Raw genomic sequence first — 24,404 nt, forward strand, 5'->3', positions numbered from 1 at the left:
CCCCTGTAGATCCACAAACGTTGGTACGGACATGACGAGATCTCTCTCTTCGATGTATCAGTTAAAAAGAAGAATGGCAACTATCTCATAACACTTTGATTTATATTCTGCTATGCTTCCCCCTCTCTCTAAATTGTTGGTGTGTTTAGGTGATTTTGCGCACAACGTTGGTCAACGGGTTGTACTGGATCACGCGATCATGTATGATGAGACAGTACGCAGTGGTATTCATCGGCACATTCTCCTTACACTCGAATTCCAATCTCACATCCACGGTTGCGCTCTTGACCGATTCGTTTTGTCGAGTACAATCGATGATCACGAACCGACCGTTACGTAGAAACATTGAGACGGTGAGACTCGGCTCGAGATACTCGTATCCATAATAGTTCTTGCAGAAACGCGCATACGTATCGTACAGAATCGACCATCTGTTTTTATCGAAATCCAGATTCATATCGTCGTACGGATAACATTCCGAGTTCAGATAGAGTTTCACATTGGTCATCTTGCAATCGTCGAATCGACTCATATCCTCAGACATGATGTTTTTCCGACCTGTCTGCAGAGCGAAGATAACATATCGTGGCTTCTCCAGCTGAGTCGCTGTCTTAATGGCCCATGAATGCTTGGTTGTACGCTGCAATAGCGGATACTCATACAGATCCCACGAGCGAAAACCCATGCTGAGGTAATGTCCGCTTTCCAGAGCGCGCAGCATCGACAGCTTCTTCATCTCGCTCAACAACACATGCGGCATTCGCCATTGTATCTTGAATATGTTGATCACAGGCTCCAGCGTCGAATCTCCAATCAGACAATTGTTGTCGTTGCGCGATCGTATTAAGATTAACTCATGACGAGCGTTCATCACCACTCGTCTGTAATCCTCGCAAAATCCCAATAACATGTAGAGCGGTACGCAAAAATTAAAGTTTCCATTCGCAGTAGTCGGATCAGTCCAGCCGGCGTTTCTCATAATCACGCTTCTATCGGATGATATCGTTACATAGTTTTTGAGCAAACTTGTTATTCCCACGTTTCTATTGCGAGCAATCTCCACGCCATCGAGTTCGTATCGAATCTCATCGAACATGAATGCGACACAATTATTTCCCAGTATCACAGCAGATCCTTCGGCTGGTTTATTTATCTTTAGTTCTCCCTCGATGTATAGGAAACTTTCATACGGCAACGTATACAGATCCTGTTGTTGTATGGGTATTCTTATCTCATCACTGTGTCCGAATGTTGTGTTAGCGAACGGGTTGTACGTGTGAGTCTCGATCTTGACGATGCGATCGTCGAAGATTGGCTCGTCTCCAATGTTGAGGATGTCGGTCATTGTTCAGATGTTTCGCACCGCGAATCCCAAAGATTGTAAAAACGCAACGTTTGATGCGTTCAGTTTCTTTTTCTTACTGCAACCGGATGATTGGATATTAGTGAATGTCGACGTTGTTGTTGTCGCTGGCTCCGTAAAGATTGTGTTATCTCTCGTATCTTTCGATCCGTTCAACACGAGCATCTCATACGCCGCACACGTACGTTATCGCTGTCGTCGTCGTACGTGCAATCTAATGGTGATCTCTTCTCCTCGAAAATCGAGCAATCGTCTGTCCTGGTCGACAACGCGTAACGTTAAATCCGTAATGCTCCGCACGATGATCGGCAGGTAAATGATGTGCGCCGGTGTTTCCGATATCTTATATCCTGGTGGTACCCTCGGTGAAAATTCATGTATCGTATGAACGAGTTTGCCGTTGCTGTACGCGCCCGCGGTCACATTACATTCTATGCGGATAATGTTCACGTTGATAATATTAATCGGCATGTCCGACTTGTACCATTTCCGCGGCTGCAGTATACGGTTCGAGAATCCCAGCAGCGATCCAATGTTGTTAGGCTTGCTAAAATTCATTCTGTAGGCGCATTTGATCTCGCTCCTCATCGTATTATAATTAGCGCGGAGCACTATCGGATATTCTCCATCTTCAAAGTCACCGTCGTCATTCGTCCGAATATGCGTGGTGTCAGCGTGTTTTTTATCATCGTCATGAACAGCGTGTCGCGGACGTTTTCGTAAAATTGCAAGTTTCAAAAACTCATGTATCGCTTGCAGCTCGTACGATCCCTCGGGAATCGTAATTTCCGCGTCATCTTTGCCAAAGTAAAATTTATTATTCGAGGAATTCACGTTCGATATCGTATGATAAGTCTCAAAATCCGCTAGACCTAGCTCGTATTCATCGTCGCTCAAATCTACGGCGGGAAAGTAGTTTGCCGCGAGGACGCTACTCTTTCCAGTCAGCGTGAATGTCATAGACATATCGGCAAAACTGTTTAACGAATACTGAGTTAAATAGCGCAATGTCAGTCTTTAAATTTACATGCATCGACCGCTCGGAGAAACTGTAAGCACAATTGTCCACAGATGCTTTGATTGTAAGTTTGAACAGGTGTGTAATTGTATTGTATCTTTGTCACATTTAAATATCGCACCAATTCATTCGGCGGTCGAAGATTGCCGAAACTGTCAAAATATATAGCGCGATCCCCCCTCTTTGCATACGCTACCCAATGAGTACCCGATCCTTTAGCGTTATCCAAATTTACGATGCCGCTCTCGTTTCGATATATACCACCGATCGGTAATGAATCACGCATGAAAACACTTCTAAAATACGGAATGTGCATACGTTTTGCCAGTTGTAGCAATTGTATGTTGGTAGTTACGCCCTGTGGCATTTTTAGCGTCTCTTTGACGTTTTTTTTTTTTTTCCCCCTTTTTTCTCGTTGAAACTCCTCGTCCGTGTTTGTATGGAGCGAGATACAATCCGTGACCTTCCATGGCGCGATTGTGACGTAGCATCTCTTGCAACTGACGTTGTGCGGCTTTTCCGTCGTTCACCATCTTTGCTACACCAGCCGCTCCACCGACCAGAGATCCGAGCGCGCCCAACATTGGTAGAATCGGCAATACACCCCCACGTTTCGCTACCGGAAGTATTCGCTTCTTCGCCATCTTTTTCTTCGTCTTCGTCTTTGTCGTCTTCAGGCCCATACCGAACTTCGTCTTGGCTTTCATCGCTGCCCAGACAGCTGTGGCGGCGGCTCTCTCACCGAGAGTCGAATCTCTCGCAACGATGCGAGTTTGCGCTTCCTTGGTGAGTATCCTATCTGCCGCGTGTCTCTCGATGAGATCGTTGCTTTGAGAGTACGCTATATCGTGTTCACGGCACGCTGCGTCCAATGGGTTGATACCTCGATCGCCTCTGGCTAATCGCTTTTGTAGTCGCGTGCCCGGACCGCAAAACTGATAGCCGGGGATATGGAATTCGATCGGAAGTGCGTTTATCGCGAGATTTAATAGGCCTCTACCTATTTTTTTCGCTGACATTCGCTGCAATCCTTTATCATCGGCGCTGGACCGTCGATATGCGTCTGCTGCCACGGTCGATTGTAATGTTCGAAACAGCGGCGATAAATTTGAACCTCCAAATCCGCCTTTATATGTTCCGGAAGCTTGTCCCACACGCAGTGGACGTAATTGCCACACATTCGCAATAAACTGTTTTCGACACAAATTGTAGCTGTTCGGCGCTCAAATTACAAATATCGTAAGGACTTGATAGCAAGACAAACATTTTTTCGTTACTGAGCGATTCGTGGTTCCGCACAGCTATAAATAGGCAAGCGTTCGATTCAATCGGGGAGTGGGAAAATGAGATTCGTGCGACAACCTTTCGCGATACGCGTGACGAATTACGACGCCAGATTACGATCGATGGGGGACAACGCGGAGATGCGTAGACACGGTACGATACTGCCGACTACTATACGCGCGATCGTTTGCGGCCCCTCGAATTGCGGTAAAACTAACGTGTTGATTAGTTTGATAGAAAGCCCGCACGGCGTCCGCTTTGAAAACGTGTACGTGTACTCAAAGTCACTGCAACAGCCAAAATATCAGTATCTGGAGAATTTGTTGACGTCGATCGATGAAATCGGCTATTTTACATTCTCCAATAACAGTGACGTCATTCCACCGAGCGAAGCATGTCCAAACTCGATTTTCGTTTTCGATGACGTGGCGTGCGACAAACAAAATACGATAAGAGAATACTTTTCAATGGGACGCCACTCGAACGTCGATTGCTTCTATCTCTGTCAAACATATGCAAGAATACTGAAACATCTTATACGCGACAACGCAAACCTGCTAATCTTGTTTAAACAGGATGGTACCAACTTGAAACATGTGTACAATGATCACGTGAATACTGACATGTCATACGAGGATTTCAGTGAATTATGTCGTACTTGTTGGCAGCAAAAGTATGGATTTCTAGTGATAGATAAGGATAGCTCGCTTACGAACGGCCGATACAGAAACGGATTTAACGTGTTCGCGATACCGCAAAACAATTAGTCGTTGCCGATGTTCTGTCGAGAGAGGTGAAACACGAGCGTTCAACACCCTACCGACATGGCTGAGAACGATAATATTCGCGAGCGTGAAAAGATAGCGAAGGAGATTGCGAAAACTAGTGAATCAATCCGCAAGAAACATCGCGCTTTGAAGACTGGTAAGATCGATGACGATATCGCGATCAAGACCCATTTTAGACCTATTATTGAGCCGCTACAAAAGATTGTCGACAATTCGATCGCGGTGAAAAACGAGCCGGAAAGTACCGCAAAGATTAAAATCTTACCCATCAAGCGGTACAAGGAGGAAGAGGAGGGGGAGGAAGAGGAAAAGGAGAAGGATGAAGCGACACCGAAAAAAAGGAAACGGTCAAACCCGAATCGCTCATCGACACAGCGTACATCGGATGCTTTACTGGATGAACCGATGATAACCTCTACACCGTTCGCGACAACGAGAATCGTACAACCTATACCCGAAACACTCGCAAACGAAAATGTTTTCGAAACCTCGGGCAGCACGCTCGAAACATCGTTTGTTCGAAACACATTACAAACGCTGGAAGGTCAAGAAATGTTGCGAAAGCACTTGGGACCACTGGGACAAGAGTACATGAGCACTCTCCTCGGTGGCGACAAAGAAAGGAAAATCGATCACGTGTACGGTGTCTATTTCGACAAGGATGAAATGCGTCTCGGTAACAAACGATTCGACATTGACAAATATGACTCTATAATTATAGATGAAGTGAGGTACATTGGTACACCAGGATTATACGAATTGATCTTCAAGAGAATTCCCGATGATGACATTTACACGGAGGATGATATGCGTAAATACAAGAGTATATTATTGGCGACGAACGCGCATAAACGCAATTATGACACACAAGGCCAATTACGAAGCAACAGGGGATACAAGTACAAACATATAATCGAACCATTGATATCGATTGAAAAGAAAAAATCTGGAAAGGGAGTATTCATGCCTCACGCGATGGCGCTAACCGACAATAAGATCGATTACATACACTGGGATGACCCCAACGAGCTAGTGGATCGGGTGCGATTGCTGGACGCTTCGCGCCGAGCTGGCCACAACGCTCACGACAATGAGATCCTGTCGATCGAGGAACTTCGCGAAGCAGGCATTATTATAAATTGAATGGTGTCTCGACAAATCTAATCAGTCGATCAGCGTCACTCATCGGTGGAAAAAAAATGCCTATCAACAAATTTGGATTATTCGAACCAAGAAATGATGCAACCGGCACAAGCGGTTCTTGGGATAGATTGGTGAAAAGTTATGTGCACGAAAACGCTCTGTGTCGCGTCGTTACGGACTATGACGGAAGGTCGAGGAAGATTCGTCGTGTAGCGCAACCTGAGGCTGACACCGATGCCGTCAACAAACTGTATGTGGAATCCTGCGTTAAAAGATTGATGAATCAACAGAAAGAATCAGATGAGAAGCTGACTTCGTTCGAGAAGGATGTGCGGGCAATACAGATTGTGATAAACGAACTTCAACGCGCGGCTAACGCTAACTCAGAAACGGCTATCAACCTGAATGAGCAGCAGTGAACGGGTTAGGAGCGGCTATCGAACGGTTATCGAACATCTACGAAGGGTTATCGAACGGCTACGAACAATTATCGAACAGCTACGAAGGATTATCGAACTACTATCTAACTACAATGAGTGGTAGTGAACGGCCTAGCAACAGCTGCGAACGAGGCTATGAACGGCCTAGCAACAGCGAACGAGGCTACCAACAACTCAAGCAGGGCTGCGAACGAGGCTACGAACAAGTCTTTAAAGGCTACATGCAAGGCTACAAACAACTCAAGCAGGGCTGCGAACGGGTCAGTAACGGCTGCGAACGGGTCAGGAAAGGCTACGAACGGGTTAGAAACGACTGTGAACAAGGCATCGAACGAATCAAGAACGATTTTCGAATGGGTCAAGAACGGAAGTAAACAACACAAGAACGGCTCAAGAACGGCTCAAGAACGGGTCAGGAACGGCTACGAACGGGTCAGGAACGGCTACGAATGGGTCAGGAACGGCTACGAACGGGTCAGGAACGGCTACGAACGGGTCAGGAACGGCTCAAGAACGGGTCAGGAACGGCTACGAACAGCTCAAGAACGGGTCAGAAACGGCTATTGAAGAACGACAAACGAAAATGAATCATAAAACGAGCGACAAACGGCGATCGAGAAAAACCGACGAAGCGATGAAACAACATAGTTTGGAGAAACGGCAGTTGGTGAACGAACTGCACGCGCCAGCAAGGAAAAATTTTCCCCGAAGACACGTCATAGTGCGGGGATACGATGACCTGTGGCAAGCTGACATCGTCGAGATGCGTCCGTACTCTCGTTTCAACAGAGGTTACCACTACATACTCACCGTCATCGATGTGTTGAGCAAGTACGCGTGGGCCATACCACTCAAGAGTAAAAGTGGAAGCGAGACGGCTGACGCTATCGCCGAGATAATTCGAGATAGCAAGAGATGCCCGAGAAACATGCAAACCGATATGGGGAAAGAATTTTATAACGCCGACGTGCAACGGCTTATACGGAAACATAACATCAATCACTATTCTACATATTCGGTATTGAAGGCATCGGTTGTGGAGCGATTCAATCGCACGCTGAAGAACGACATGTGGAAGATGTTTACGCTGAACGGAACTTACAAGTGGATCGACGCGTTGGCGGAACTCATATCGGATTACAACGCGCGCAAGCATCGAACGATCGGCATGCGACCCGTCGACGTCACCCCCGCGATCGCTGATAAACTTTTAAAAACGGTATATAGTAACATAAAGATTGCCGCTCCGGCGAAATTCAAAGTAGGTGACCCGGTACGCGTTAGCAAGTACAAGAAACTTTTCGAGAAGGGTTACACACCAAATTGGACAACCGAAGTGTTTAAAATTGTTAAAGTGCAGCGTACTAATCCTGTAACCTATCTACTCGAGGACTATCGCAAAACATCTGTCGCTGGAGCGTTTTACGAGCACGAGTTGCATAGCGCGAATTATCCGGACGTATATCTCGTAGAGAAAGTACTGCGCAGGAGGGGTGACGAGGTTTACGTAAAATGGCTGGGATTTGACAATTCGCACAACTCTTGGATACATAAGGACAATGCAATTTAATTCATACAAATTGTATTTATTAATTACTCAAAAATTAAAAAATATATAATGTGTACAACAAATAAAAGTATTTGAAATATTACAATATACATGAAATATGTGAAATACAAAATCTTTATTAATACATCCTTTCCGTTCCAATATATGAAATACATACACATATGTTACATAACATATCGCACATACATTATATTACATTATATTACATTATATTTTATAAGGGTATCTGATAATGTCCCCATGGTAATGTGTCGGTCGAATCAGGTATGATATACCGCTTATCGTCGTACGGACTTAGAGCAATTTTTGTCTCGCAGATGGTGTATACTTCATGCAATTTCGACCTAATACATGACTGACTACGTGTCATTTCAATCTCGTCGTTCAGGCACCGCGTATAATCGTCGAATGTTATCGTTCTCGCGACAACGTTACTTTTGACACCTTTAACCTTTTTTGTATCTTTCTTACCATCTACTCGCAAAGCGTACATTTTTGCTCTAAGTCCTACAAATTCAGTCATTATCGCGCCATTATTTTCATCCTTCATTAGACCTGGCACCTTTTTATTCACAAGCGGTATACTGTACGCGTTGTCAATTGGATAATCGCTCGTATCGAATCTAGCGATATCGCGTTTCATATTTTCATACACGTCTTCGCATTTAATATGATATATTAAACTATCTGTATCGGTGTACATTACCCGACATCTGTCACGATAGAGCGGTGACATGTACTCGTGATGAAATTCGTACAGACACACTTTCGATATGTCGAGTATACACATACCAACATAGATTGGTTTGTTAAATTTTACTTCTAGTTTACGTAATTCTACGGCAATTAAATTTTCTGAAAAGACGCTCCTGCTATGGAAATTTGGTTTCGCTATCATCGCCTCTGCTCTGTATCGTCCGTCCCACTTTGTCAATAATTTTACATCTACATGATTACGCACATTTTCCATCGTTTTGCCAAATACCGCGTTGTTCATCAATTTGTACAAATTTTTCTCAAAATCATTTTTCGCTTGTGTTCTAAATTTTGTATTTAGTTCAATGTAATCGCGGAGCCATGCGGATTGAGTGAATTGTAATACGCGATGTATTTTTGTAACGCGAAGGCCGTGACGCGTGCACTGCTGCAGGTTGCGGTAGTGTATGACGTAACGCTTCTTATCATATAGCGTTGCGAGAAGCTTATCTTCCCGCTTGCCGGGCGGTTTGTCACGTGTCGGGCAAAACGGTAGGTCAGTGTGCGTGTCGTGAAGATGTTGTGGATACTCTAAATCTACTTCGAGGATATAGCCTGTAGGTGAATCGAGCGCTATTGACGAGATGTCAAAATTAGATACATCGTCGACCCATCGAAAATCGGCATAAGGCAGTGGTTGACACATTGCCCATCCATACAAATTATTTACATCTAAATACATTAAATATGATGATGGTTTCGATGGATCATATGACTGCATGTACTTGTTATTAGCATGCGCGTATCTTCCTGAACATTGACTTAGACCGCCGCGTATACCCCGTTCAATAAACATAACCATATCGATATCGGTAAGCAGTTCGAAATTTACGCATGTATGTTTTAACATAGCGTCCCATGTATACCCAGGAAGAGTATAATAATACGTAGGGTCGAGTCCGTAACTCGCGATGCAAGTGTCGCGAAAGTTTTCAAATATATCTGCCAACAACAAGACATCAGTTTTTAAGTACAGATCGCTGTATTCACCCAAGGTTTGAATGGAGAACTGCTGCCACACGTTGACGGCGTGTGCGTAGTCGCTCTCGGATACAGTGTCACTGGTTAAAGAACTGTAAAACGATTCGCGTGGTGGTAAACGCGTGTCCTGCAGCCTGTCCACGCAGTCAATGTACTCGTACGGAAAGACACCTTTTCGCGTTAATAATTCAAAATTGTTAGCGAATAATGCGGAAAAATTGGAACGCAAAATTTTTAACTTATCCTTATTCAAAAAAGATGCCAATTTGTCAAGACTAGCACTGAGAAATTTGTATGAATCGATGAATCGTAATTTCATGCAAGCTTTCCGATCTTTATCGTCGTCGGTACTATTGACAGTCTTCGTAAATGAAATGTATTTTTCTTTTGTTATTGGAAGCACATCTACGCGTCCTTCATACGCGGTAGCTATTTCTTTTATGATAAAATGTGCGTCATAGCCGGATAGATTATGGAAAACTACAGGAATGACATAAGAGTCTTTGTAGTTTAGATTACAGTTTGAGTGCGCGGGACCCCTGTATCGCCCGGTCAGATGACAATGATCGCGTACGCGTGTATCATCCGGCGCAAACGGTTTTTCGCAAATGTGACATTGCGTGACGCTATGAAATTTTTCCCATTCATCTTGCGTTAATTTTGTCATGTGGACATTATCAGACAAAATACCCTTTACGCGATGCGCTAAATTTTTAAGTTCTTCGGCGAACCATGAAACGCAATCGATACTACGGCGAGAATTATACGCGGATAACGAGTTGTCGTACGAACATTGCACGTAATACCCAACGCTAAATACCTCGTGATGTTGGGAGTATGACGCATGTTCCGGCGTCTTCTTCAGCACACACTCCAAGTCGGCGTACACCACGAAGGGAAGTCGCTCCTTTCTGTTGTAGTTGTCGAAGTCGAGCCACTTGTCTTTATCGCTTGGTAATCGGATAGCGCAGTCGTTCATTTCTCGACAGTCCGCAATGTGAGCCTCCAATTTTTCGCTCAAATTAAAGAAGTGCAAGCATCTGTGAAAGAAAAAAAATTACAATTTTATTTACAATTTTATTTACAATTATTATATAGTTTGCAATAAATATACATACCGATCGCAGATATATTTTTGACCATTGTGTTTGCTCAGTTGCGTGCTGACAAGCCGGGATAGATTTTTTATATACGCGAAATGCCCAACGCTGTCGTCCTCCTCCACATACAGCATATTTACATGTTTTTCTCTCTTCCGATCGGTGAGCTGTATCGGAAGAATAGATAATTCCTTCTTCCTCTCAATGCCGTAGACGTTGATTGAGATGTTATTTGCCAGTTCAAACTTTTTAATTTGGTTTAACGTCATCGGAAACTCAATGTCCTGAAGATTTAACACTGTCGTGTAATGGGGATATGAAAATTCTCGTTCCACATGTCTTTCTGCGGGGTACAGAGCGGCCACCACTGACCATGCAAAACATGCATTTTCCGTTGATCGCACGTTCACCACTGCTCTCTTCGTCATAATTTCTCGCGGTAAGTTTAGATAACACCCCGCGCGCATAGGATTGCACTTGTTGACGTTGACCGTAAGATCAAGGATTCGTGACAATGCCCATCCGCTATCACGTTCCTGAAACTCTTCGAGAGACGCCAATGTGGATTCGATGACATGCCGCTCATACCACTCGTGTAAATCGGACGTGCGAAAGAGTTCATAATTTCGCGTGTTAATGCTTTTGTTGGAGCGCTTATCACCTGTCACAAACTCACCGTTGAACACGGTATTTACTTTTGCACAGTTGTGTATTTTTATAACATCTTGCACTTGCTCGAGTACTACACTACTAGCGTCTTCCAAAAATTGTCGCGGTTCGATATAGTCTGCGTTAATCACCGCACCTGTCAGTATCCGATTTTCGAACGCGGTATCAATCTCTCGCCAAACGAGTCTTCCCGTGTTATTATCGCCACTGTAATTACCACCACTGGGTATAAACTGTCTCTGCAATCGAGTCTTTGCACCCTCGAGTCGCGCGATTCTAGCAACCAAAGATTGTCTATATCCAATGGAGAGTCGCGGACGCTTGACACGACTGCGTTCTTCGAGCAGTTTGATAAAGTCCTCGCAGCGCAGCGCCCATTCAAAATATTCGCCCAAGGTGGTGATTTGATGGGACCGCTCCAACAGGTCGCGTTCGTTCTGCTCGATGTTTTAAAAAATATTAAGAAAAATGTTTCGCTCTCGTTTTTATGGGAGATTTTCCGCGAGGGTACAAAGCTGCCGGACGTCAACGCAAATAGGTAGAGGCCTATTAAATCACGTTTGACATGTTCGTCGCAGCGTCGGCTTAAAATCTTCATTCCTTTCCTAATGATAAAATGTCCATAAAATGAAAAACATAGTTTTAATGAACTCTAGAACGCTCCGTTGACGAGCAGCCGGACATCGGCGCTTCCGTAATAAAATTATATTAACGAGGGTACAAAATTGTTAATCATCGGCGCTTGTTCTATACCTTTTTGGGGAAAATGTCTAAGAACCCTCATAAAAAAGTCGTAAAGATACCATCTACAAATATTGCACTCAGAAAACTCCCCCTCCTTTGTCGAAACATCCCCCTCCACCCGCGTGACGTCAGCCCCCGCGCCTACGAGATACCCCCACCCCGCGTGACGTCATACCCCTCGCCCCGGAGAACCCCCCGCGCCCCGCACCACCCTCAGAGGACCTGGGTTAGAACTCTCACAGTATTACTACTGTAGGGCTCAGAGCAAAAATGTACGCTTTGCGAGTGGATGGTAAGAAGGATACAAAAAAAGTAAAAGGTGTCAAGAGTAACGTTGTCGCGAGAATGATAACATTTGATGATTATACGCGGTGTCTGAATGATGAGATTGAAATGACGCGACAGCAGTCTTGTATAAGATCTAAATTGCACGAAGTGTATACTGTCAGCGAGACGAAAATTGCTCTGAGTCCGTACGATGACAAGCGGTATGTCATACCTGATTCAACTGACACATTACCATGGGGACATTACCGGATACCTTTATAAAATGTAATATAATGTAATATAATGAATATAATGTAATATAATGAATATAATGTAATATAATGAATATAATGTAATATAATGAATATAATGTAATATAATGAATATAATGTGTGTGTGTGTAATATAATATTATGTAATGTAACATATTATACTATTGAAATATTAATAAAGATTTTTGTGCATATGTATGTATTTCATATTTCATATATTGTAACGATTATTGGAAAGGGTGTATTAATAAAGATTTTCATATTTTATGTATATTTTCATATTTCAAATATTTTATATGTATTTCATATATTTTTTATACGTTGTACACATTGTATATTTTTTCTTAAAATTAAAAAATAAATACAATCTGTATGAATTAAATCAAATTGTCCTTATGTATCCAAGAGTTGTGCGAATTGTCAAATCCCAACCATTTTACGTAAACCTCGTCACCTCTTCTGCACAATACTTTCTCCACGAGATACACGTCCGGATAATTCGCGCGATGCAACTCGTACTCGTAGAACGCTCCAGCGACAGATTTTTTGTGATAATCCTCGAGTAGATAGCTTATGGGATTAGTATGCTGCACTTTAACAATCTTAAACACTTCGGTTGTCCATTTTGGCGTGTAACCCTTCTCAAAAAGTGTCTTGTACTTGCTAACGCGTACCGAGTCGAGTACTTTGAACCTTTCCGGACCCGCGATATTTACGCGGTTGTACACGGTAGCCAAGAGTTTTTCAGCGATCGCGGGGGTAACGTCGACGGGTCGCATGCCGATCGTTCGATGCTTGCGCGCGTTGTAATCCGTTACGAGTCGCGGCAACGCGTCGATCCACTTGTAAGTTCCGTTCAGCGTAAACATCTTCCACATGTCGTTCTTCAGCGTGCGATTGAATCGCTCGACGACCGATGCCTTCAATACCGAATATGTAGTATAGTGATTGATGTCATGTTTTCGCATAAGCCGTTGCACATCAGCGTTGTAAAATTTCTTCCCCTTATCGGTTTGTATGTTTCTCGGGCATCTCTTGCAGTCTCGAATTATCTCGGTGATAGCGTCGGCTGTCTCGCTTCCACCTTGACTCTTGAGTGGTACGCCCACGCGTGCTTGCTCAATACATCGATGACAGTGAGTATGTAGTGGCAACCTCTGTTGAAACGGGAGTATGGACGCATCTCGACGATGTCAGCTTCCCACAGGTCATCATATCCCCGCACTATGACATGTCTTCGGGGAAAATTTTTTCTCGCTGGTGCATGCAGTTCGTTCACCAACTGCCGGTTCTCTAAACTATGTTGTTTTTTCATTTCACCGGTTTTTCTCAATCGCCGTTTGTTGTCATTAATTTTATCATTCATTTGCGTTTGTCGTCCTTCAATAGCCGTTCTTTATCATCCGCTACCATTCGATAGTCGTTCTTGACCCGTTCACAGCCGTTTCTGACCCGGTCGCAGCCGTTTTTGACCCGTTCCTGAGCTGATAGATAACCGTCTGACAGTCGTTCCTGAAGTTCGTTGCCGTTCGTTGTCACTTTTTAGCCGTTCGTAGCCATTTCTGTGCTGTTCACTGCCGTTTTTGACCCGTTCATAGCCGTTCTTGACCCGTTCGCAGCCTCGTTCGTAGCCGTTTCTGAACTGTTCGCAGCCTCGTTCGTAGCCGTTCTTGAGCCTTTCGCAACCGTTTCTTAGCCGTTCATTGTAGTTAGATAGCAGTTCAATAACCCTTCGTAGCTGTTCGATAATTGTTCGCAGCCGTTCGATAATCCTTCGTAGATGTTCGACAATTGTACGATAGCCGCTCCTAATCCGTTCACTGCCGCTCATTACAGGTTAATAGCCGTTTCTGAATTAGCGTTAGCCGCACGTCAAAGCTCATTTATCGCAGTCTCTAACGTTCGCATATCCTTCTCGAACGCGGTCTGATTCTTTTTGTTGATACCTCAACGTTTTAACACACTGTTCCACGTAGAGTTTGTTGACGGCATCGGTGTCAGCCTCAGGTTGCGCTACACGGTGAATCTTGCGCGACCTCGCGTCATAGTCCATAGCGACGCGACACAGAGCGTTTTCGCGCACGTAACCAATCTATCCCAATGAATGCTTGTGCCGGTTGCATCATTTCTTCGTTCAAATAATCCAAATTTGATTTATTGATAGGCATTTTTTTTTTTCGATGCGAGTGACGCCGATTGACTGATTGGTTTTGTCGAGACACCGTTTAATTTATAATAATGCCGACTTCGCGAAGTTCCTCGATGATTGACAGAATCTCGTTGTCGTGAGCGTTGTGGCCAGCTTGGCGCGAAGCATCGAGCAATCGAAGGCGATTCACTAACTCGTTGGGGCCGTCCCAGTGCACATAATCGATCTTATTGTCGGTTAGCGTCATCGCGCGAGGCATAAATATTCCCTTTCCTGATGTTTTCCTTTTCGGTTCGGTCGACATCAATGGTGTGATTATTTGTTTGTACTTATATCCCCTGTTGCTTCGTAATTGGCCTTGCGCATCATAATTGCGTTTATGCGCGTTCGTCGCCAATAATATGCTTTTGTATTTTTGCATATCATTCTCCGTGTAAATAATGTCATCGGGAATTCTCTTAAAAATCAATTCGTATAATCCTGGTGTACCAATGTATCTTACTTTGTCTATAATTGGAGTCATCTCTGTTAATGTCGAATCGTTTGTTACCGAACAGCATTTCATTCTTGTCGAAATAGACACCGTACACGTAATCGATTTCTTTTTTTTTTATCGCCACCGAGGAGAGTGCTCATGTACTCTTGTCCCAGTGGTCCCAAGTGCATTCGCAACATTTCTTGACCTTCCAGCGTTTGTAACCTGTTTCGAACGAACGATGTTTCAAGCGAGTTGCCAGCGGTTTCGAAAGCATTTTCGTTTGCGAGTGTTTCGGGTATCGTAGGTTGTACAATTCTTGTTGTCGCGAATGGTGTAAAGGTTATCTGCGGTTCATCCAGTAAAGCATTCGATGTACGCGGTGTCGATGAGCGATCCACGTTTGATCGTTTCCTCTTTTTCGGTGTCGCTTTCTCCTCCTCCTCCTCCTCCTCCTCATCTTCATTTTTATACCGCTTGATGGGTAACGTTTTAATCTTCACGTCAGTGTTACTTTCCGGCTCGTTTTTCACCGCGATCGAGCTCGAGTTGTCGACGATCTTTTGTAGCGGTTCGATAATAGGTATAAAGTGGGTCTTGACCGCGATATCGTCATCGATCTTACCTGTTTTTAAAGCGCGATGCTTTTTGCGGATCGATTCGCTCGTTTTCGCAATCTCCTTCACTCTCTTTTCACGCTCGCGAATATTATCGCTCCCAACCATGTTAACAGAGTGTCGAACGCTTGCGTTTTAACCTTCTCAACAGAGTATCGGCAACGACTAATAGTTTTGCGGTATCGCGAACACGTTAAATCGTTTCTATATCGCCCGTTCGTAAGCGAGCTATCCATGTCTATTACTAGAAATCCATACTTTTGCTGCCAACAAGTACGACATAATTCACTGAAATCATCATACGACATGTCGGTATTCACGTGATCATTGTACACGTGTTTCAAGTTGGTACCGTTCTGTTTAAACAAGATCAGAAGGTTCGCGTTGTCACGTATAAGATGTTTCGGTATTCTCGCGTACGTCTGACAGAGATAGAAACAATCGACGTTCGAGTGGCGTCCCATTGAAAAGTACTCTCTTATCGTATTTTGCTTATCGCACGCCACGTCATCGAAGACGAAAATCGAGTTTGGATGCTTCGCTCGGTGGAATGACGTCACTGTTATTGGAGAATGTAAAATAGCCGATTTCATCGATCGACGTCAACAAATTCTCCAGATACCGATATTTCGATTGTTGCAATGACTTCGAGTACACATACACGTTTTCACAGCGAACGCCGTGCGGGCTTCCTATCAAACTAATCAACACGTTAATTTTACCGCAATTCGAGGGGCCGCAAACGATCGCGCGTAGTCAGCAGTATCGTACCGTGTCTGCGCATCTCCGCGTTGTCTCCCATCAATCGTAATCTGTCGTCGTAATTCGTCACGCGTATCGTCAAAGGTTGTCGCACGAATTTCATTTTCTCACTCCTGACTGGATCGAACGTCTGCCTATTTATAGCTGCGAGAAACCGCGAATTGCTCAGTAACGAAAAAATGTTCGTCTTGCTATCAAGTCCTTACGATATTTGTGATTTGAGCGCCGAACAGCTACAATTTGTGTCGAAAGCAGTTTTATTGCGAATGTGCGGTAATTACGTCCACTGCGTGTTAGACAATCTTCCGGAACATATAAAGGCGGATTTGGAGGTTCAAACCTATCGCCGCTGTTTCGAACATTACAATCGACCATGGCAGCGAACGCACATTGACGGTCCAGCACCGATGATAAAGGATTGCAGCGAATGTCAACGAGAATAGGTAGAGGACTATTAAATTACGCGATAAACGCACTTCCAATCGAATTCCATATCCCCGGCTATCAGTTTTTGCGGTCTGGGCACGCGACTACAAAAGCGATTAGCTAGAGGCGATCGAGGTATCATTGGACGCAGCGTGACGTGAACACGATATAGCGTACTCTCGGAGCAACGATCTCACCGAGAGACACACGGCAGATAGGATACTCGCCAAGAAAGCGCAAACTCGCATCGGTGCGAGAGATTCAACTCTCGGTGAGAAAGTCGCCGCCACAGCTGTCTGGACAGCGATGAAAGCCAAGACAAAGTTCGGTATGGGCTTGAAGATGGTGACAAAGACAAAGACGAAGAAGAAGTTGGCGAAGAAACGGATACTTCCGGTAGCGAAACGCGGTGGTGTATTGCCATTTCTACCAATGTTGGGTACGCTCGGATCCCTGATCGGTGGAGCGGCTGGTGTAGCAAAGGTGGTGAACGATGGAAAAGCTGCGCAACATCAGTTGCAAGAGATGCTACGTCACAATCGCGCTATGGAAGGTCACGGATTGTATCTCGCTCCGTACAAACACGGACGAGGCGTTTTAACGAAAAAAAGAAAAAAAAACGTCAGAGACGCTAAAAATGCCGCAGGGCGTAACTACCAACATACAATTGCTACAACTGGCAAAACGTATGCGCATTCCGTACTTCAGAGGTGTCTTCATGCGTGACTCATTACCAAAATCAGTGGTATATATCGAAACGAGAGCGGCATCGTAAATTTGGATAATTTCAAAGGACAAGGTTCTCATTGGGTAGCGTACGCAAAGAGGGGGAATGGCGCTATATATAGTTTTGGCAATCTTCAACTACCGAATGAGTTGGTGCGATATTTCGGGCGGAACGTGACAAAGATACAGTATGTACAATCACACGCCTGTTCAAACTTACAATCAAAGGATCTGCGGACAATTGTGCTTACAGTTTCTCCGAGCAGTTGATGCACGCGAAGTTAAAGACAGACATTGCGCTAACTCAGTACTCGTTAAACAGTTTTGTCAACATGTCTATGACATTCACGCTGACTGGGAAGAGTATCGTCCTTGCGGTAAACTACTTTCCCGCCGTAGATTTGAGCGACGATGAATACGAGCTCGGTTTAGCCCATTTTGAAATTTATCACACAATATCGAACGTGAATTCCTCAAATAATAAATTTTACTTTGGCAAAGACGACGTGGAAATTACGATTCACGAGGGATCGTACGAGCTGCAAGCGATATATGAGTTTTTGAACCAAGTAATTTCACGGAAACGTCCGTGACACGCTGTTCGTGACGGCGATAAAAAACATATTGACAATGGTGACTTTGAAGATGAAGAATATCCGATAGTGCTCCGCGCTAATTACAATACGATGAGGAGCGAGATCAAATGCGCCTACAGAATAAATTTTAGGAAGCCCAACAACATTGGATCGCTGCTGGGATTCACGAACCGTATACTGCAGCCGCGAAAATGGTGCGAATCGGACATGCCGATTAATATTATCAACGTGAACATTATCCGCATAGAATGTAACGCGACCGCAGGTGCATACAGCAACGGCAAACTCGTTCATACAATACATGAATTTTCACCGAGGGTACCACCAGGATATAAGATATCGGAAACACATCATTTACCTGCCAATCATCGTGCGGAGCATTACGGATTTAACGTTACGAGTTGTCAACCAACACGGACGATTGCTCGATTTTCGAGGAGAAGAGATCACCATTAGATTGCACATACGACGGCGATAGCAATAACGTACATGTGCGGCGTATGAGATGCTCGTGTTGAACGGATCGAAAGATACGAGAGATAACACAATCTTTACGAGGCCAGCGACATCAACAACAACAACGTCGACATTCGCTAATATCCAATCATCCGGTTGCACTAAGAAAGAGAAACTGAACGCATCGAACATTGCATTTTTACAATCTTTGGGATTTGCGGTGCGAAACATCTGAACGATGACCGATGTCCTCAACATCGGAGACGAAGCCAATCTTCGACGATCGCATCGTCAAGATCGAGACTCACACGTAAACACAACCCGTTCGCTGACACAACATTCGGACACAGTGATGAGATAAGAATACCCATACAACAACAGGATCTGTATACGTTGCCGTATGAGAGTTTCCTATACATCAAGGGAGAACTAAAGATAAATAAACCAGCCGAAGGATCTGATGTGATACTGGGAAATAATTGTGTCGCATTCATGTTCGATGAGATTCGATACGAACTCGATGGTGTGGAGATTGATCGCAACAGAAACGTAGGAGTAACTACTACGCTCAAAAACTATGTAACGATATCATCCGATAGAAGCGTGATTATGAGAAACGCCGGCTGGAGTGATCCGACTACTGTGAATGGAAATTTCAATTTTTGCGTACCGCTCTACATGTTATTGGGATTACAGACGAGTGGTGATTAACGCTTGTCATGAGTTAATCTTAATACGATCGCGCAATGACAACAATTGTCTGTTTGGAGATTCGACGCTGGAGCCTTTAATCAATATATTCAAAATACAATGGCGAATGCCACATGTGTTATTGAGCGAGATCAACAAGCTGTCGATGCTGCGCGCTCTGGAAAGTAGACGTTACCTCAGCATGGGTTTTCGCTCGTGGGATCTGTATGAGTATCCGCTATTGCAGCGTACAATCTAGCATTCATGGGCCATTAAGACGGCGACTCAGCTGGAGAAGCCACGATATGTTATCTTCGCTCTGCAGACAGGTCGAAAAAACATCATGTCTGAGGATATGAGTCGATTCGACGATTGCAAGATGACCAACGTGAAACTCTATCTAAATTTGGAATGTTATCCGTACGACGATATGAATCTGGATTTCGATAAAAACAGATAGTCGATTTTGTACGATACGTATGCGCGTTTCTGCAAGAACTATTATGGATACGAGTATCTCGAGCCGAGTCTCACCGTCTCAATGTTTCTACGTAACGGTCCGTTCGTGATAATCGATTGTTCTCGACAAAACGAATCGGCAACCGTGGATGTGAGATTGGAATTCGAGTGTAAGGAGAACGTGCCGATGAATACCACTGCGTACTGCCTCATCATACACGATCGCGTGATCCAGTACAACCCGTTGACCAACGTTGTGCGCAAAATCACCTAAGTGTTCGCGATAACATCGAGTTTAGACAACAACAATTTAGAGAGGGGGAAGAGGAGTAGGATATAGATCAAAGTGCTGTGAGATGGTTGTCATTCTTCTTGACTGACGCATCAAAGAGAGAGAGATCTCATCATGTCTGTATCAACGTTCGTCGATCTACAAGGATTCATCGTTTCGGGAAAATTTATCGTGAAGGAGGTGGCAGTGCTGAGGAGAGGAACTATTCTCGCACACTACTTTTTTCGGAGTCCTGTACCATGGCATCTCCTTACAAAATCCAAAAAGTCTCAAGCTTCATGGTTGATGGCGAATCATCATGGACTACAATGGGAGAACGGAATCGTTGCGTACAGCATGGCGAAACGATTGATTACAACAGCTGTGGTTGAAGATAATGAAATGCCGTGTACCGTATATGTTAAGGGATGCCATAAACAAAAATGGTTGGCTAATATGCTTGATGATGATGATGATGCGATAGAAAACTTAATCATCGAGACCTTAGATGCTGATTACGATGATATCGAGTCTCTAAATAATGTAGATGTTAAAAACACTATGCGATGTAGAAAACATGTTAAGAATTGTGCATTACAAAATGTACTCAAAATGTTTAACTGGTGGTCGCAACGGCAGAAAAAATTACAAAATTTGGAAAAATAAAATATTTAAACATTAATATGTTTTATCTCTTATTCCCCCTACCCATTTCTTCCCTCGCGAGTGATATCTGAGAATTATTTTTAATGTTGTCCGAGCGTCATCTCTCCCTTCCCCTAAATTTCAGAGCGTTAGAAGTACTTTTAGATACTCTCCCACCACATTTATTACTAATCTACCCCACTACTTTTGGAAAAAGAGCATCACGTATACTCTTAATTTTTATACGATCAGTGTCACGTTAACCGCTTGTACCGATAGTTCACTTTTCACAACCTAAAGAAATGTACTACGTCGAAAGAAGCAGCAGCAGCGGTCCCGGCAGACGCGTGAATAATTACGTACGTGAGTCGTTATGAAACTCCATCGTTTGAGAACAAATGTGAAAAGTAAGTTTTGTTTAACTATTTTTTTTTATTTTCATACATTTTTACAAATTGTTTTATTTTTTTAAACTAATTTCACTTTTTTTCTACAGCATTTCATTAAAGCCTTGTGCGGTTCATATACTAGGTAGACGATACGCATTGACAGCTACGGAATTCAAATTTCTCGAAATTGGTATCAACATATGTCCACCGAGTTACGTGGAGATTGTCATAGGAGATCATCGAGGAAAGGAACTGATATTACGAGGGTTGTCTGAAAAGTTTCCGACCTCAACATAAAGATGGCAGCACTCGTAAACAAAAGTTGGGGAATGTTTGCGCATGCTTTGAAAGGTACTCACCAAAATTTCATCCATTTTGGACGCGCAGTTGTTGTTTGACAATCATTTGAGTGAGTCAATGTGAGTGTTTTTGTGAAAATGGAAAAAATCGAGTATCGAGCTGTCATTAAATATTTGTTTTTGAAAGGCAATACGCCTACGCAAATCAAAGACGAGTTGGACGCTGTGTACGGGGACTCTGCACCATCATTTACCACCGTGAAATTTTGGGCTGCTGAATTTAAACGTGGCCGTACCAGCTTGGGGGTACGATGAACGTTCGGGACGTCCAAAAACTGCAACCACTGACGATAATATCGCTCAAGTTCACCAAATGGTGCTAGACAACCGTCGAATTAAAGTTAGAGAGATAGCAGAGGCTATGAACATATCCAAAGAACGTGTTTGTCACATATTGAATCAAGATTTAGACATGAGAAAGCTGTCCGCGCGTTGGGTGCCACGTTTGCTCACTTTGGACCAAAAACGTGTTCGAATGAATATTTCCAATGCTCTGTTGGCGCAGTTTAGGCGCAATAAATCAGAGTTTTGGCGCCGATTAATTACTGTAGATGAAACTTGGATACACCATTATACTCCAGAAACAAAAACACAGTCAAAACAGTGGACTGCAAAGGGGGAATCGGCTCCAAAAAAAGCAAAGGTTGTTCCTTCGGCTGGGAAAGTGATGGCAACTGTTTTCTGGGATAGTCATGTAGTTATCTTAATCGATTATCTTCAAAAAGGAAAAATCATTACAGGAGCATACTACGCATCAGTACTTGACAAGCTGAAGGCAGAAATTGCGGAAAAACGGCCACATTTGCAGAAAAAAAAATTTTGTTTCACCAAGACAATGCGCCGTCTCACACCTCAGCGGTTGCCATGGCGAAAATCCACGAATTACGGTTTGAACTGCTTGACCACCCTCCTTACTCACCAGATCTAGCCCCAAGCGACTTTTTTTTGTTCCCTAAGCGAAAAGTTGCGCTCGGAGGACAGAGATTTTCGTCGAATGAGGAGGCCATCACCTTCGTAAACAACTATTTTGCAGAGAAAGACGCCGAGTACTATTTGGACGGGTTGAAGAGATGGGAGCATCGCTGGGAGAAGTGTATAGACTTACAAGGAGACTATGTAGAAAAATAAAAATTAATTTGAAGAAAAAATGTCTTGTATCTTTGTTAGGTCGGAAACTTTTCAGACAACCCTCGTATCTCTCGAAACGTGGAAGGGACTCTACGAGCATATCACAATATTAAGAATTTTCTTCGGAACGACTCTAAAGATATCCACAGTTTTCTAAGCGTTGGACCGCTAAGTGTAAAAGTTCATACGATTAACAACGTCAAACTCATTAGTCTCGAATCTTTAAATGTATGCATGATGATGGTCGAATCGACGTTACACCGTACGTTCGATCTCGATCAATGCATTGATATAACTTTTGATCGATTGGTTAAAATTACCGAGACAGTCGATGCCAAGTTTACGCAATTCTCCAATATCGCGTCTACTGTAATGGGTAATAAAGAAGTATCAAATGTAATTCGTGCTAGTAACGCTTTCAATAAGCATCAACTCGTTGATTGCGAGCTGGCGTCTTTAGTTTTTAGCCCATAATATATAAGAAAAAATATGTAAAAGAATAATAAAGAGTTTTTAAGTCTAAATTATGATGTAATTTCTTCGCACGCATTTCCATCCACCATCTTTCTCCTATCTGTAAACAGCCCCCCAGCTCTTATACGTAGCTCCCAATAGTTGTGAAGAATAACGTCATGCGGTCAAGGGGGGACCGTGAGAGAGATAGCGCTTAGAAGAGAGAGAGAGGTAGCGAGAGGCTAGGAACCGTGAGAGAGATAGCGCATAGGAGAGAGAGGTAGCGAGAGGCTAGAGATTGCGAGAGAGATAGCGCTTAGAAGAAAGGAAAAGGAGAGGAATTTTAAAATTAACACATTTTTTTTTATATTAATAATTTAATTAATATAAATGTGTATTTACATATATGTGTGTGTGTGTGTGAATTTAAAATTTTAAAAAGAATATACAAATGAATATAAATGAATATGAATGAATATAAAATATATAAAATTTAAATATTAGATTATAAAAAATATAAAAATACAATATAAAATAAAAGAATAAAAATAATATATGAAATAACATGTTATATAAGTTGGTGGTGGGTGGTGTTAGCTGCGGCTTCGAGACGGCGCTCGGGCGGTGGCAGCTGCTGCGAGGCGGTAGATGCGGGACTCCTGCATAACAGAAAAAAATTTTTTTATTGATATTTTTTAATTTTTAGTTTAAAAAGAATACTTGCCAATTCCTACACATCGGAAATTACTTAAATATCAGTATCTGTATCCCGGCACAATCTCCCAAAGTTTATTGCGTGCAAATAGGGCACAGACTGCATGATACTATTTGAGACACTGATAATCGACATTCGCAGCATCTGTCTCCCAAAAGTAAAATGTATTGCTCAGTCTCATGTTTGCGCACAGCGCGCGCACGTGAAAATAAGTCGTTGACTCGCAAAAAACATGCTGTGCAAAATTTGTCGTTATTAACTTCATATTATAATAAAAAGAAATGCAACACATTTTATGTAGTTCGTCAATATTGTGAATATCAGCTCGTTTTAATTCCCGCACTTGTGTCTCACTAAACTCCTCACTACATACACTATCATAATCGGAGTCTTCTAAAATTCTTATATTATCATCATCATCGGATGATTCTTCTTCTTCTTCTACGTTCATAACTTCTTCATTGTCCACTTCTTCGACATCTATATACATGTCTTCATCTTCCTCAATGGCCTCATTATTCTCAAAGGCCTCTTCTTCTCCATTTTCGATGACAATTACATCTTCTTCAATATTCATTTTCTTTTATACACTTTTACTTTGCTCTTTACTATATGAATGCTGAAGACTTTTTGACGCGGAGACAAACTCTCTCTCCATAAGTTTTAGCCCCATTCTTCTCAAAATTTCCACAA

The 24,404-nt window shown here is 43.2% G+C and overlaps 1 pseudogene; it reads left to right on the forward strand.

The window, feature by feature from the left end:
• Positions 1–17,130: 17,130 nt before the first annotated feature.
• On the forward strand, positions 17,131–23,017 carry LOC145942138 (uncharacterized; annotated as a pseudogene).
• The last annotated feature ends 1,387 nt before the right edge of the window (positions 23,018–24,404 follow it).

The sequence above is a fragment of the Prenolepis imparis genome, unplaced genomic scaffold (assembly GCF_030444845.1).
Source record: "Prenolepis imparis isolate NDT839.2.m4 unplaced genomic scaffold, iyPreImpa1.0 SCAF_10, whole genome shotgun sequence".
Taxonomy (NCBI): domain Eukaryota; kingdom Metazoa; phylum Arthropoda; class Insecta; order Hymenoptera; family Formicidae; genus Prenolepis; species Prenolepis imparis.